General features: G+C 47.5%; 1 long non-coding RNA gene across 1 annotated transcript in view; it reads left to right on the top strand.

The window, feature by feature from the left end:
* The window catches only part of LOC141280906 (uncharacterized), a 102902-nt gene extending 86603 nt beyond the window's left edge, over nucleotides 1-16299 (top strand). The window contains exon 3 of the long non-coding RNA XR_012335260.1: nucleotides 15995-16299. This is a non-coding gene — a long non-coding RNA (uncharacterized lncRNA). The remainder of the gene's footprint in view (nucleotides 1-15994) is intronic.
* The last annotated feature ends 286 nt before the right edge of the window (nucleotides 16300-16585 follow it).

Here is a 16585-nt window from a genome sequence, read left to right as displayed (position 1 = left end):
TCTGATCAAATGAAAGAATAGACCCAGAGAAAAAAAAAGTGGTATTACAGATTACTAAAGCCAGATTAAGAGTCGTGCGTAAGTCCGTAGCCTGTGCGTAGCTCTGCGTAGCCTGACGTGCACTAAGCTAAATTTTTAACTGCGCGTCAGTTCCCTTTCAATACGGTTCACTTCGCATCACGTCAGTTTGCTGATGCTATGGGGGAAACGTCTCGGTTACGGATGTAACCCTCGTTCCCTGAAGGAGGGAACGGAGACGTCACGTCGTGACCGACGAATTGGGAACTCGCTTAGAGGACCAATCTGCTTCGAATACTACTAAAACGCCAATGAACTTGGCATTGAGATATTTGCATAATGCTGGCGCCGCCCCGCCAGGTGCGTATATAAGCAGCAGGTGCAGATAGGGAAATTAGCTTCTTTTTCGCTGAGAAAGCCGGGAAAATGAGACCGGCCGTAACAGCAGGTGGCAGCACCTGTGGCGATGGGACGTGACGTCTCCGTTCCCTCCTTCAGGGAACGAGGGTTACATCCGTAACCGAGACGTTCCCTTTCAGTCGGTCACTACGACGTCACGTCGTGACTGACGAATTGGGAATCCCTACCAAAACGCCACTAGGGGCTGACCTCTTCCAGTGTCTGCAGAGAATCCTCCAAAATCCCCTCGGGGACATGGAGAAATAAGATAGGGCAGAAAGGCCGGGCACTAGATGTTCCTTTAACCCACAGAAGTGCCAGCGACTGGGAAGCGCCCTACCTGAGCGGGATAGGAACGCTGCGGAAGCCACCGCCCCTCTTAAGGGCTAATGGTGGACGATAAGAATAAAGACAGCCGTGGCTGTGTAAGCAAAGCAGTGCTCTGCTAAGGGAAACGTGGGCTGGTAGGATTAACCCCACGGAAAAATACTCACAAAGGAACCCGGTGGGACACAATGTGGAGCCCGAGCCAACACGTAGGTTCGCGAGGATGCAGCTAGTGAAGGCTGACAGCCAATGCTCCGCAACAAAGGCTGCCAAGGCAGCGGAGGAAGAACAATTCAAACCATTACGCATTTTTGTTCTGAAGGCCTTCCATACTGACACAGTTATGAAGCATCAGTTGGAGGCTGCAAGCCGACCTGCGAGTCTGCTCTCCGTGCCCTCCCTGGTGAGGAAAGAACACGAGAGGATACAGGCTCGATACGAACACTGTAAAATCTAATGAACGTATTAGGTGTCGCCCAACCAGCAGCTCTACAGATGTCTGTTAGCGAGGAACCACGAGCTAGAGCCCAAGATGAGTGCGCTCTCAAATTAAAGGGGCAAGGAATACCCTGAAGATTATAAGCCAGGGTGATAGTATCAACTATCCAATGAGACATCCTCTGCTTAGTGACAGCTTTCCCTTTCTGCTGGCCACCATAACAAACAAAGAGCTGGTCTGAGGTCCTGAGGCTTTGCGTGCGATCCACGTAGAGTCGCAGGGCGCGTACGGGGCACAACAAAGCCATGGTTGGGTCTGCGTCCTCCGGAGGCAGCGCTTGCAAGCTCACCACTTGGTCTCTGAAAGGAGTAGTGGGAACTTTGGGCACGTAGCCTGGTCTGGGCCTCAATGTTACGCTTGAGGCAGCAGGACCAAACTGAAGGCACGAGTCGTCAACAGAGAATGCATGTAAATCTCCTACTCTCTTCACTGAAGCCAATGCTAGCAGGGTCAGCGCTTTCATTGATAAAAGCTTCAGACTCGCAGACTGCAAAGGCTCGAACGGGGGGGCCTGAAGGGCTTTCAGCACCATGGACAGGTCCCAGGGAGGAATAGAAGGAGAGCGCGAGGGGTTTAGCCTACGAGCGCCTCTTAAAAATCTAATAACTAAATCATGCTGGCCGACTGATCTGCCGTTGATAAGTGAGTGATGAGCAGAAATAGCAGCGATATCAACTTTAATGGTGGAGGGTGACAGCCTACCGTCTAACCTATGTTGAAGATATAAAAGCACGATGTTAATGGGGCATTCTCTGGGGTCCTCGCGTTGCGAAGAGCACCAGGTGACGAAAAGGTTCCATTTAAACGCGTAAGCCCGTCTTGTGGACGGAGCTCGAGCCGCGTCGTTTGTGTTAGATACCGCTTGCGGTAAATCACCTAAACCTTGCGCGCGCTCAACGACCACACATGGAGATCCCACAGGTCGGGGCGCGGGTGCCATAATGTGCCCCCTCCTTGAGAAAGAAGGTCCTTCCTCAGGGGAATCCGCCAGGGAGGGGCTGTCGCGAGGAGCATTAACTCTGGAAACCAATTCTTGCTCGTCCAATATGGGGCGATCAGTAAAAGGCTCTCCTCGTCCTGCCTGACTTTGCACAGTGTCTGTGCGATTAAGCTCACTGGGGGGAATGCGTATTTGCGCATCCCCCGAGGCCAGCTGTGTGCCAATGCGTCCACGCCGAGGCTGCCCTCGGTTAGTGAATAAAACAGGCGACAGTGGGTATCGTCCGGCGACGCAAACAGGTCTATCTGCGCACGACCGAACTTCTTCCAAATTAGCTGGACCGTCTGGGGGTGGAGTCGCCATTCGCCGGGGCGCGCAGCTCGAGAAAGCGCGTCCGCCGCTGTATTGAGCGAGCCCGGAATGTGAATGGCACGAAGGGACCTCAGATGCTTCTGACTCCAAAGGAGGAGATGACGAGCGAGATGCGACAGGTGACGGGAGCGCAAACCGCCTTGACGGTTGATATACGCAACGGTCGCAGTGTTGTCGGTGCGTACTAGTACATCCTTCCCTCGCAGCTCCGTAGCGAAGCGTACAAGTCCCAGATATACTGCCCACAACTCTCGGCAATTGATGTGCCAGTGCAACTGGGGTGCTGTCCACACCCCTGAAGCTGTAAGCTCGTCGTACGTGGCACCCCAGCCCGTGTCGGACGCATCTGTGTGTACAACAGCATGCTGAGCGATCTGTCTCATGGACACACCGGACCTGAGAAACGCGGGGTCCGACCACGGGGGGAATGTTAGGCGACACGCAGGTGTAATAGCTACACGATGGATGCCGGCGCGCCACGCTCTCCTCGGGACTCGATCGTGAAGCCAACGCTGAAGCGGTCTCATATGGAGCAGTCCGAGCGGTGTCACGGCCGCTGCTGCTGCCATATGCCCCAGGAGCTTTTGAAATTGTTTCAGCGGGACCGCATTCTTCCCTCGGAATGAACCGAGGCAAGTCAGAATTGACTGGACGCGCTCTTCTGTCAAACGCGCCGATAAATCGATCGAGTCCAGTTCCATCCCGAGAAAAGAGATCCTCTGCGTGGGGCAGAGTTTGCTCTTTTCCCAGTTGACCCGAAGACCCAAACGGGCGAGATGCCGAAGCGTTAAATCTCTGTGTTCGCACAGCGTCCGTCGAGAATGCGCTATTATAAGCCAATCGTCGAGGTAAGCCAATATGCGAACGCCGCTCTCTCTGAGGGGTTTTAACGCCGCCTCCACTACTTTCGTGAACACACGGGGAGAGAGGGATAGCCCGAACGGTAAAACTTTATACTGGTATGCCCGTCCCTCGAATGCAAACCGGAGAAACGGTCTGTGACGAGGGATAATGGACACATGAAAGTACGCGTCTTTCAGGTCTATTGCCGCAAACCAATCTTGGGGGCGAATTGAATTGAATATTTGCTTCGGTGTTATCATCCTGAAGGACCTCTTCTGCAGAGATTTGTTCAGAACGCGCAAATCCAAGATCGGTCGCAACCCACCGCCTTTTTTGGGTACTATAAAATACGGGCTGTAGAAACCCGATCTCATCTCGGTTGGAGGGACCGGCTCGATCGCGTCCTTCGCCAGCAGGACTTCGACCTCTGCACGCAGTACGTGTGCATCGGACGCTTTCACCGTGGTGAAACGAATGCCCGAGAATTTGGGTGTGTGCCGGATGAATTGAATTTCGTAACCGAGGCGAACAGTGCGTAAAACCCAACGAGACGGGCTGGGAAGCTGAAGCCACGCCCCCAGGGACTGTACGAGGGGAATTAACGGCACTGTCGGGGTACCCGCGGTGGGGCGGCTGAGCGGGACAGGTGGTACTGCCGGTACGTCTGCTGGGACAGCATAAGTATCTACAGTAAGTGTGTGTGTGACACTGACCTGAGCCCGCTGAGGGTGACGGTCGTCTGGTCTCCTCAGCGGAGAGCACAGACTCCGAGGAGGGTGCTGGTGGTCCCGTCTCCTCAGCGGAGAGCTGGAACTCCTCAGAACACCCGCTGGCGATAGAGGAGAGGGAGGAAGAGCATGTAAATGCCCGCTCACATCTCTCTCGATCCTCTGGAGACCTGGAGAAGGAATAGGAATGCACTCTTTTTGTGGTTTTGTGGGTGCCGGCTGAGAAGCCGGCGGAACAGAAACAAAACGAAACCAAAGATTCTCCACCCGGCCCTCTACCGGTGGAGGGAGCGATGCCATCACCGTCTCCCGTAGAGTGATCCCATCCAAATCCAGGTCGCCCGTCTCAGGGCCGCTTCGATTTCCGTTTACCACGGGAACAGGTGGGGCGGGCGGGGCGGGCTGTCGACGGCTGTTCCCCCTCCGTGGCCTGGAAGATGTTCTAGTGGGGGGGGCGGAGGCAGCCGCCACAGGGCGCCCTCGGCGAGGAGCAGACGGGCCCGCCGGCGCTGGAGGGCGAGATGCAGGTCGCTTGCGCCGGGGCATGATCTGAGCGATCGCCTCTGTCTGCTTCTGGGCGGCGGAGAACTGCTGGGCGAAGGACTCCACCGACTCACCGAAAAAGGCCAACCTGGGACACTGGAGCGTCCAAGAACTTGTTCTTCTCCGCATCCGACATGTCCGCCAGACATAGCCATAAGTGGCGTTCCTGGACCACCATCGTGGACATGGCACGACCAATTGCCTGCGCTGTCACCTTCGTAGCGCGAAGAGCCAGATCAGTGGCAGCCCGGAGCTCCGAAAGGACAGGCGAGTCGTGTCCTCCCTCGTGCAGATCCCTCAAGGCCTTCGCTTGGTGAACCTGCAGCAACGCCATAGCGTGCAGGGCTGAAGCCGCCTCTCCACATGCCTGGTGGGCAGCGCCCGTTAAACCGGAGGACTGTCTGCAGGCACGAGAGGGGAGGGTTGGGCGGTCCTTCCAAGAGGGAGCGTTGGCCGGACACAGCTGCATCGCGACCGCACGCTCCACAGGAGGGATCCCCGTATAACCCTTAGCGGCTCCGCTGGTGAGGGAGGTGAGGGGGGAGGGCTGAAACGGCTGTAATCTCGTAGAAAACGGCGACTTCCAGGTTCTAGTCAGCTCCTCGTGCACCTCGGGGAAGAAAGGCACCGGTGGAGAGGGTTGTGAAACCCGGGCAGCTCCAAAGAACCAATCATCCAGGCGGGACGGTTCGGGCTGAGGGGGGGGAACCCACTCTAACCCTACGGTCTCCGCCGCTCGAGCGAGCACGGCCACCATCTCTGGATCGAACTCCGGTGTCCCAACCCGACCAGAGGGAGGAAGGGCGTCGGGGTCCACGTCAGGGGGAGGAGGCCCACCCTCGGATGCTGCGGCGTCGGTGGACCCGGAGGGCGGCACGATGGATTCTAGAGACATCGTAGAACACGACGCTGAAGTCTCCATCGGCACATCAACCGGCTGTGGATGAGGAGGCTGAGAGCCTGAGGACGAATCCCCCGCTCGGCTCAGCACAGTGATGCGCAGGTCGTCCTTTGAGAGCTTCACAGCCGCACCGTGGCGGCGTTCAGCACTCGCATGACGAGGGTTGCGTTTTTCCCGGAGGAAAGACAACCGTCTGCGCAAATCCACAAGGGACATGTTCTCGCAGTGAGAACACTTACCCCCAGCGAACGCTGCCTCTGCGTGCTCGATGCCCAAACACGAAAGACAACGCTCGTGACCGTCCTTCGGACCCATGTATTTGCCGCACCCAAGATCGCACGGACGAAAAGCCATCCTGAAAAGGACGCTGATGTCCGGATATACGAGAGAGTGGCTGCCTTTAACAAGGCACAAAGCTCTCTCGTATCACTCTTTTAGGGAAATTCACTCAGATGCTTAGTTGATGAGCGCACAGGAAGGCAACGCACACACTAAACTCAAAACAATAAAAGATGTAGAGTCGTGGAATTAAGCGAAGCGTCCGCTGTGGTACTGCTAGTCCAACCAACTTCAGCAATCGAATCCCACCAGAGTAGAGTAGCTTCTCAGTAGCAGATACTGCCGGCTTTCGAAGCGATAAAAAGCTAATTTCCCTATCTGCACCTGCTGCTTATATACGCACCTGGCGGGGCGGCGCCAGCATTATGCAAATATCTCAATGCCAAGTTCATTGGCGTTTTAGTAGTATTCGAAGCAGATTGGTCCTCTAAGCGAGTTCCCAATTCGTCGGTCACGACGTGACGTCGTAGTGACCGACTGAAAGGGAACTCCTGTTTACTCCGTGATTGAAGCCTATTGGTTAACGTCTGTAGAAAATACAGACCAATGACGTTTGAGCTCGCGCGGGGCGTGGCACACGTCCCTATATAAGCCGGGGAAATACTTCAAGAGCTCATTACTTTTCTCCTTCAGCGCGAACCTCCTCGCTGCTCCGAAGAAGAAGCCCTTACTCGCCGTCGATCTGAGCACTGCAGCGGACTACTACACACCAGCGTGTTCCCCTGCCGCTTTCCGGTGAGCATAAAAGAGCGAATTTCATCTAAAAGAGCAGAAGCGCGTTGAGATAATGTCGCTTTCACTGCGAGCTCCTTCCCATCGCGGTGCTGCGCTCGCTCCTCGATATCTTCAAAAGGAAGGCTTCCCGTGCTCTCCCGCCTAAACAGCAGCGGAGCCGTGAAGCTGGAAGACGTCCCGAGAACGAGTCCACGCCGGCTCATCCCCTGCATGCTCTGTCTCCCCTCCGTCATCCCATCACCTTTGTCCATGAGGACCAACGCCCCCTGCCGAGTGCTAGCGGAATGGTTTCCTTTGGGTCTGGTGACAACTTGGAGATGATGTCATCCTCTGAGGAGTTCGATTTCCTCCTCTGTACACACACACACACACACACACGGCTTAACGTCCATAAGCATATCAACGCTCGCCATCAAACTTCACGTTTGGCAATCCACCCCCGGTATGCCGGGCTGGATTCTAAACGTAATCCAACACGGTTATTCACTTTAATTCGCTCGGAGACCACCCCGGTTTCGCGGCGTTCTCTACACCACTGTCCCAGACAATCGCATGCAGATCCTCAGGGAAGAGGTGCGTTCTTAATTGCTAAAAGACGCGATAGAGACGGTCCCGGCGAATCAAAGCGAATCAGGCTTTTACAGTCGTTATTTTCTCGTTCCAAAGAAAGACGGCAGCCTCAGACCGATATTGGATCTATGCGTTTTGAATCGCGCTCTTGCCAAATGGCCATTCAAAATGCTTACAGCCAATCGAATCATGGCGTTAATTCGACCGGGCGATTGGTTCATATCAGTGGATCTGAAAGACGCTTACTTCACATTCCAATAGCACCACGTCACAGGCCGTTTCTAAGATTCGTGTTCGACGGGACAGCATACCAGTACAAAGTTCTGCCCTTCGGATTATCTCTGGCACCACGCACATTTACCAAATGTGCGGATGCGGCTCTCGCCCCTCTCAGACAAAGCGGCATCCGCATATTGAATTACCTCGACGATTGGCTTATTCTAGCCCAGTCAGAGAGGGAAATTATTGCGCACTAGACCATTGTACTCCAGCATTTGGAGAATTTAGGGTTCAAAATCAACTTCCAAAAGAGTTTGCTCACCCCCACGCAGCAAATCGCGTTCTTAGGCATGACGCTCGACTCGTTAAAGATGCGGGCATGGCTTACACAGGAACGCGTGCTCACGGTCAGATGCAAGGCAGCATTATTCAAAGCGGGTTCACATCTCCCTCTCAAACGAATCCAAAAAATACTGGGTCTGATGGCAGCAGCATCCCCACTAATACCATTGGGAATGCTGTTCATGAGACCGCTTCAGTTTTGGTTGAAAGCGAAAATTCCGCCCCGTGCTTGGTTGTCGGGCCGCTTATTAATCAAAATCACGTACAGCTGCATGAAAGCGCTTTCGATATGGACATCCCCTCACCTTTTCCTCTCGGGCACGGAGCTCGGCTCCGTGAGCAGGAGGAAAGTGGTGACTACGGATGCGTCTGCGACGGGTTGGGGCGCTCACTGCGACGGCAAACCCGCCTTCGGTGCGTGGAACAACCAGTTGTCTCAGCTACATATCAACCACCTCGAGATGTGGGCGGTTATCTTAGCGCTACGACCCTTTCGACCGAAACTCCAACATCAACACGTTCTAGTGTGGTCGGACAGTATGACGTTGGTCTCGTTCATAAACCACCAAGGAGGGCTGAGATCTCGCTCCCTATCCAGGCTGGGGAAACGGCTTTTATTATGGGCTCACGCGAACGTACATTCGTTAAAAGCGACTCACGTACCGGGTGTAGCCAATACGGGTGCAGACATTCTCTCGCGCAGCGGTCCGCCGCCGTGAGAATGGAGGCTGCATCCTCAGACGGTCGAGAAAATATGGACCGTCTTCGGCCGAGCGGAGATCGATCTGTTTGCATCCGACGAGAATGCGCATTGCCCGATCTTCTTCTCGAGACACCACGATGCCCTGTCACAAACATGGCCGGCGTGTCTTCTATATGCTTTTCCTCCGGTGGCTCTGTTACCACAGGTCCTTCAGAGGATAAGAGAGACGAAATGCGCGATAATTCTGATCGCCCCGTTTTGGCACAATCAACCGTGGCTCCCCGACCTATGGCAGCTGAAAACATCAGCACCATGGCCAGTACCACTGAGGAAAGACCTCCTATCTCAGGCGAGAGGGACGATATGGCATCCACAGCCGGAGCTATGGAATCTACACGTTTGGTCTCTGAACGGCAACCATCACGCCTTTCAGGACGAGTGTTAAATACTCTAACTGAAGCTAGGGCCCCATCTACCAGGCGCCTTTACGCTCAAAAGTGGTCTATTTTTTCTGACTGGTGCACGACGAAAAACTTAAACCCAAACACCTGTGAAGTGGAGAATATGCTCTCCTTTCTACAGGAAATGCTGGACAGCGGTCGCGCGCCCTCGACGCTTTAAGGATATGTGGCGGCGATAACGGCGAATCACGCCCTTATCGCCGGTCACACCGTGGGAAAACATGATCTCATCATTAAATTCCTCAGAGGCGCTCGCAGACTAAACCCACCGCGACCTATCACGGTCCCGTCTTGGGATCTGTCCACGGTTCTGAAAGCGCTGCGCGGTCCCCCTTTCAAGCCCCTCGAGCAGGCTGAACTGCGCGCTCTCTCGTTTAAAACCGCTCTTCTCCTGGCGTTGGGATCGGTTAAACAAGTGGGCGATTTACACGCGTTTTCAATTGACCCGTTGTGTCTGGAATTCGGTCCTAACGATAGCAAAGTGATCCTTAGACCGAGAGCGGGATACATTCCTAAAGTTTTGACCATGCCATTTAGAGTTCAGGTGGTTTCACAAACCCCGAACACGCTCTGCCCCGTCAGAACGTTAAGAATATACACGGACCGTTCTGCCTCATACCGCAAGTCAGATCAGCTGTTTCTTTAGGTATGCCGCTCACTAAACAGAGGCTATCTAAATGGATCGTCGAAGCCATTGCTTTGGCTTACGCCTCCCTGAATGAACGTTGTCCAGTTGGTTTAAAAGCTCACTCCACGAGGGGTATGGCTTCATCTTGGGCTTGGTCAACGGGGATTTCTATCTTTGACATTTGTAACGCGACCGGCTTGTCCTCGCCGTCTACGTTTGTCAGATTTTATAGCCTGGATGTCCCTGCCTTACAAGCACAGGTCTTATCGGCTAAATGATTGACGCGACTGCGTCATTGGTCTGTATTTTCTACAGACGTTAACCAATAGGCTTCAATCACGGAGTAAACAGGAGTTTCCCCCATAGCATCAGCAAACTGACGCAATGCTTCGTTCCCGTTATTTCAGGGAACCGGGGTTACGTGAATAACCTAAGTGTTCTGCGCGGACCGCAAGCGCTGTGATTGGTCCACCAGAACCCCTCCCTTCAGGTTACAAAAACTGCGTCATAGGTATTTTCGTTTGTGACGGTGAAAACAAAGATGAGCTAAGTTTAGGAGTGATTTAACTCAAACTGCAACAAAAGTCACTGTTTATTTACTTCCATCATTGCTGATCTTCTGAAATCATACACAACAAGTTTCTGTTTCTTCTTCGTTTGTGGGTTAACTTGCCAAGCTTCTTCTTCTTTGACGGTCGTGCGGCTACTGTGGTTACACACGTGGATACTGCCTACCAGCGGTCTGCGCGTATATTTGCACGCGGACGACGATGCAAAAGTGTAAATGAAAACCGACACGGAACCTACGCCGTCGCGGTTACGCCATAGGACCTACGCACAACTATAACAAGCCCTTAAAACTCACCAGGAATAAAATAAATGTAAATGTGTACCAATGTTATATGAAGCATTACCCATTTTATAAACAGCACATTATATCCAAGCTTACTTCTGGTGGAGGTCAGTCACCTTAAATCACCCAACTTTCACAGTCACAGCGATGATTCAGTGATGTGCTCTGTTTTATTATCTATACGTGGTGTCGTGATGACCCATGCATTAAGATTTAAAGTGAGATATTACCCCACACTATTCAGTTTCTCTCTCAGCGGCTCTCCGTATATTGCCAATGTATTTTAATCTGCGGCCCCAGAGGGAACTGCGTAACACCTCATGGGTTTTCATAAGGTTATAAAGATTCACAGTGCATGAGTCGCCATCCAAATAAAAAAAGAGTATTTCATTTCTGTGGCCAAATGAATCTTTCTCCCCTCATTTCCCACTCTCAAACAACTCTAATACAGAGGTGAGTTCACAATATCTCCAGAACCTCCTCTGTGACTCTTTTGTCATTGACTGCATATTTTTATGGAGAGATGTATGGGTTCACGTGCGGATCAGTGAATTGGAAACTATTATATTTCGACACTGAGGCAAGAAAAGCATCTCACTTACATTCAAGTTGGATATTTATTTGTGGTTCATAATTTCAAAATATGTGTTCTGCACGTCAAGTATGTGCATCACGTGTGTTGTCAAAATAAGTGCCTGCTGCAGACGCGTCTATAGGGTTTATGACAAAAGAGATGCTAGCGTTTGCCAGATACTTGCATGTCATGCATAATCAAAGTTTCTGTTAAGTGAGTGTCTTCCGTGTATTTTGTGAACGTGAGCGTCTCTTTTATCAGAAACGGTTTTGACGCGTGTGCAGCAGGCACAAATTTTTCCAAACATGTGATGCACATGGTTTACAAGACGCAACAAACACATATTTTGAAAACACAAGCAACACACATGACACTCCAAACACTTATTTTGAATTTGCGCCCCTTGGAAGAGCAGTCACAAGGCGCCACTGGGGATATATTTGTTACTGATTTATGTAGTAGTGTATTACGCCCCATTCAGACAGCCAGCGACCAGCAGTAGCAGAGCGACGCAATCTCATTCATTTCAATAGAAACTGGGCGACTTCCGGCGATACGAGCGAAAGTGACCGTTGGCGACCATATGGGCGCATCCAGCGAAGCGAGAAAGTTAAGAAAAGTTTAACTTTATGCAAATGTCAAGCGAATTTCGGGAGCGCCTACCAATGAGAACAAAGCAGTGGAGTTCACGTCATCCTTCTCTCGTCAGTTACTGCCGTGGATGGTACTCATTTGTTTATGACAAGCAGATTTAGAAAAGCCTCATTGAAAGAGACGGGCGACATACAGCGATAACGTCGCTGGCTGTCTGAACGAGGGGTTAGAGAGAATATTATTTTATTCCAGCATGAAGGTCATTTAACAAGTTTGTAGCTAAACCTGTTTTGGATGGAAATGGAGAGGTACCCCAGAAGTGTGTAATACACTAGCACACAATATTTTAAAAAATCTAATTTGAGGCTGTATCGAAATAGCTACAGTCAGTAGACGTGCAAGCATCTCCCACAGCAATGTATTTTATTTAAATATCAGGTGATCCATCCGAATTATGCAAGTTTACCAAACATCACGCTATCATTCCTTAGCTGCATGTTGAATGTCTAAGTAATGGTTGTTTGACATCTTGCACTGTTGAAAGCTAATCATCTTCTGTATTGGATTTGGCGTCCCTCAGGAGATATATTAGGCAGTTATCTCACTATCAACAACAATACCATTAGGTAGATAATGCTAACGTTAAACGCATGATGCAAACTAACAAGCATTAGGATGGTTGAAGCAAGTAAATTGTTATTGCTGCTGTGTGTCACATAAAACGCTCAGTCCTGTCCTATGACAATTGTAATGTGTCTAGGTCTTTTCATTTGTGTTTGCTGATACATAACTATTTGATGTAATCGTTTAAAACTGTACTTGAAACGTTGATGGTGTATTATGATTACACGGTTAAACCCAATGCACAGAATGCAAAAACATTACTGTCAATAAACACGACTTATCTCTACAAATAAACAATGTGTGAGACATCAGCACAGTTTGTGTCTCTATATTAAAACACTTGTGATACATTGATTATGAAAAATGATTTTAATTTTCACTGGATGTTCACCTCGGACAAATGTTATTGTTTGCTTTGTTTATCATATTTCCAATAAACCCAGATTATGAATTATAAGTGCTTTTATATTAAAAAGCAGCTACATGTTCATGCAGAAAACAACAAGCATTTTAAAAGGGTCCACTTTCAATTCAAGAAAATTGCTAATGTTTTAAAGTTAAGTAAAAATTTTGTTTTGATTTTTGGCACAGATATTTCACGGGACAGTGTTAAAATGCAAGTTGTTTGTCTCTGCTTAGCTCTAAACTTCCAATATTTCTGTATATAAAAGTAATATTTTGGATTTTTCCTTGATCATTAAATTAGAAAAAAAAATTCTTGTTTTTCTTAAATATAACCTAGTTAAATATATTTACCTATCTTACATTTTTTATTTGATTTGACACAATCATTTTAACATAGAGTTACCATAAATGCACTTTAATATGTCTAAAGTTAAAACGACATCACAAAAAGTTTTATGTTTCAAAATATGTGACCCTGTCTGTAAAATCCAGGCTAAAGCCTCATAATCTAATGATGAGATTTGGAGCATCAAATTTTATTTCATTCATTGATTTACATTTTTAACATTTATGGTAACTCTATGTTAATATTAAATATATCAAATTTATATTTTTACTGAATTTTGTTTACATTATTTAGGATGGTTTTATGTACAAACCCGATTCCAAAAAAGTTGGGACACTGTACAATTTGAGAAAAAAAAAGGAATGCAATAATTTACACATCTAATTAACTTAGATTTTATTCACAATAGAATATAGATAAAATATCAAATGTTGAAACTGAGACTTTTGAAATGTCATGCCAAATTTTGGATTTCATGAGAGCTACACTTTTCAAAAAAGTAGGTACAGGTACCAATCAGAGGCCGGAAAAGTTAAATGCACAAGGAACAGCTGGAGGACCAATTTGCAACTTATTAGGTCAATTGGCAACATGATTGGGTATAAAAGAGCCTCTCAGAGTGGCAGTGTCTGTCAGCAGTCAAGATGGGCAGAGAATTACCAATTCCAACAATGCTACGGCAAAAAATAGTGGAGCAATATCAGAAATGAGTTTTTCAGAGAAAAATTGCAAAGAGTAGGAAGTTATCATCATCTACAGTGTATAATATCATCCAAAGATTCAGAGAATCTGGAACAATCTCTGTGCGTAAGGGTCAAGGCCGGAAAACCATACTTGATGCCCGTGATCTTCAGGCCCTTAGACGGCACTGCATCAAATACAGGAATGCCACTGTAATGGAAATCACAACATGGGCTCAGGAATACTTCCAGAAAACATTGTCAGTGAACACAATCCACTGTGCCATTCACCGTTGCTGGCTATAACTCTATAGGTGAAACAAGAAGCCATATCTAAACATGATCCAAAAGCGCAGGTGTTTTCTCTGGGCCAAGGCTCATTTAAAATGGACTGTGGCAAAGTAGAAAACTTTTCTGTGTGTCAGACAAATCAAAATTTGGAAGTTCTTTTTGGAAAACTGGGACACCATGTCATCCAGACTAAAGAGGACAATGACAACCCAAGTTGTTATCAGTGCTCAGTTCAGAAACCTGCATCTCTGATGGTTTGGGGTTGCATGAGTGCGTGTGGCATGGGCAGCTTACACATCTGGAAAGGCACCATCATTGCTGAAAGGTTTATCCAAGTTTTAGATACATATGATCCCATTCAGACGTCGTCTCTTTCCGGGAAGACCTTGCATTTTCCAACATGACAATGCCAGACCACATACTGCACCAATTACAACATCATGGCTGCATAGAAGAAGGATCCGGGTACTGAAATGGCCAGCCTGCAGTACAGTTCCTGGTAAACATTTGGCGCATCATAAAGAGAAAGATGCGACAAAGAAGACCTAAGACAGTTGAGCAACTAGAAGCCTGTATTAGACAAGAATGGGACAACATATCTATTCCCAAACTTGAGCAACTTATCTTCTCAGTCCCCAGACATTTGCAGACTGTTATAAAAATAAGAAGGGGATGCCACATAGTGGTAAACATGGCCTTGTCCCAACTTTTTCTAAGATTTATTGATGCCATGAAATTGAAAATCAACTTAATTAATTTAATTTTCTCAGTTTAAACATTTGATATGTCATCTATGTTGTATTCTAAATAAAATATTGAAATTTGAAACTTCCACATCATTGCATTTTGTTTTAGTTCACAATTTGTACAGTGTCCCAACTTTTTTGGAATTGGGTTTGTAGAAAACAAAAAAAATCACTTTTTTTAAGTGTTTTTTGCTAGTTACAGCTGACGCAGTTATCACTTTAAGTCAGTTGCCACATTGTTTAAAAAACAAATGCCCATCTGTTCACCTATTGGCGTGCTGGTTTGAAAACGAGGTGTGTTCAGGCATATTGTTGGCGCGTTGCTATTTTGAGGCAACTGAAAACGATTGTGCCATAAAACCTAATCTAAAGTCAATGGCGCAGTATTTTTATTTAAATGGCACGTTATTAATATGCACCCTTACACTCTGTTTTTTAGAAACACAGGGATGTGCAGCAGGACACAAACATGCCACATATAAAAATGCAGTATTTTGTACATAAAAATAAAATTCCTTACATGTCATAATAGACAGTGATTTCATTTACCAGAATGACATATTTGCAGCACATGCTGCCATGCATATACCAAATTGGCCATGGTGCAAGCGCAGCTGGCTTTTAAAGGGAATGGGTAATGAAACACTGATTGGTTTATTGTAGTGATTCCCAAACTTTTCATTTTACGAACCACTGAATTAGGTAAAATCTATCCCACCAACATATTTTTAAATGGAAATATAAAGAAAATATTTAGTTTGACATAGTTTGATTAAAAATTAAAAGAATTTATGATATAATAATTATATACATAACTTACTGTAGAATATAAAGATTGAAAATGTTTCAGGTTCATTTAACTTTGAACAAACTGTAGCCAATAAATTACATAAATGTAAAACCTACAGTAAGTTACTGGCAGCTAGTTGCCAGTAATACTGTAATTTCTACAGATTTTTTTTACAGTTTATGATCATAAAAATATGGCCCTGGGTCACAAATTGGATCTATAGAAAAGTGGCCTTGCAGGTCAGTGGCAAAAAAAAACATTATAATAGATTATCAGGCAATTCACAACTGAGCTAGATCCTTACCTCATGCAGTACAAATTCTGTCTAGTCATTTTACATTAACCACACAATAAATAAAAATCAATTTAGCACCAGTAACAAATTTCCTTTGTCACAGCTAAGCATTATGGGTCTCCTGTCCTTTTCAAACAGGCACAACATGTGTTTTAATAAACTGCGGTCACAATCTAAGATCCATGACCTCCAGTTATGATTCACCACTGGTTCTTCTAATCCATTACAGGCTGCCACAAACTTCCCGCATGCGTGATCAGAAGTGGCGACGGTGGAGATGCGTTTCTGTACGGCTGCCAGGAGAGCGGCTGAAGAAATGTACTACAAGGTCAATCAAGCGGCCCGTGTCTCTTCCTCTTTGGTTTCTGAAAGCACAGCATGCTGTGGCAGCCCCAGAGCCATTCTTGGAAGCGCACTGCAGTGATTGATAAAGACGTTCTTTCAACATGAAATTCATAGAGATATAACATACAATAGTTTAGTAAATGATAAGAGACAGTGGAATTTTTTTAATGAATTATAGCATTTTGCCAAATCTGATTACTTTGTTGAGTTTCTACTTACGGTATGCGTACGTATGCCTTGTCATACTTGTCATGTTTGGTTTTGTCAATGGCATTTGAATAACAATAATCAGACAGCAGTACCTCATTTTGTGTCATTTTATGTAGTTATGTGCATGAGAAATGTGTTTTTTATTAAGGTTGGAGCTGTTGTCTGGATATGTGCTTCCCAAAACAATATAACTACTTCTTAAATTCCAAGCAGTTTTAAGGATTTTTTTCTTTTACACTGAAAATGTGATGTTTTTTAACTTCTT

This window comes from Paramisgurnus dabryanus, chromosome 16, assembly GCF_030506205.2.
Source record: "Paramisgurnus dabryanus chromosome 16, PD_genome_1.1, whole genome shotgun sequence".
Lineage (NCBI taxonomy): Eukaryota > Metazoa > Chordata > Actinopteri > Cypriniformes > Cobitidae > Paramisgurnus > Paramisgurnus dabryanus.
The sequence above is the reverse complement of the archived record's forward strand: the minus strand, read 5'-3'. Positions and strand labels throughout refer to the sequence as shown.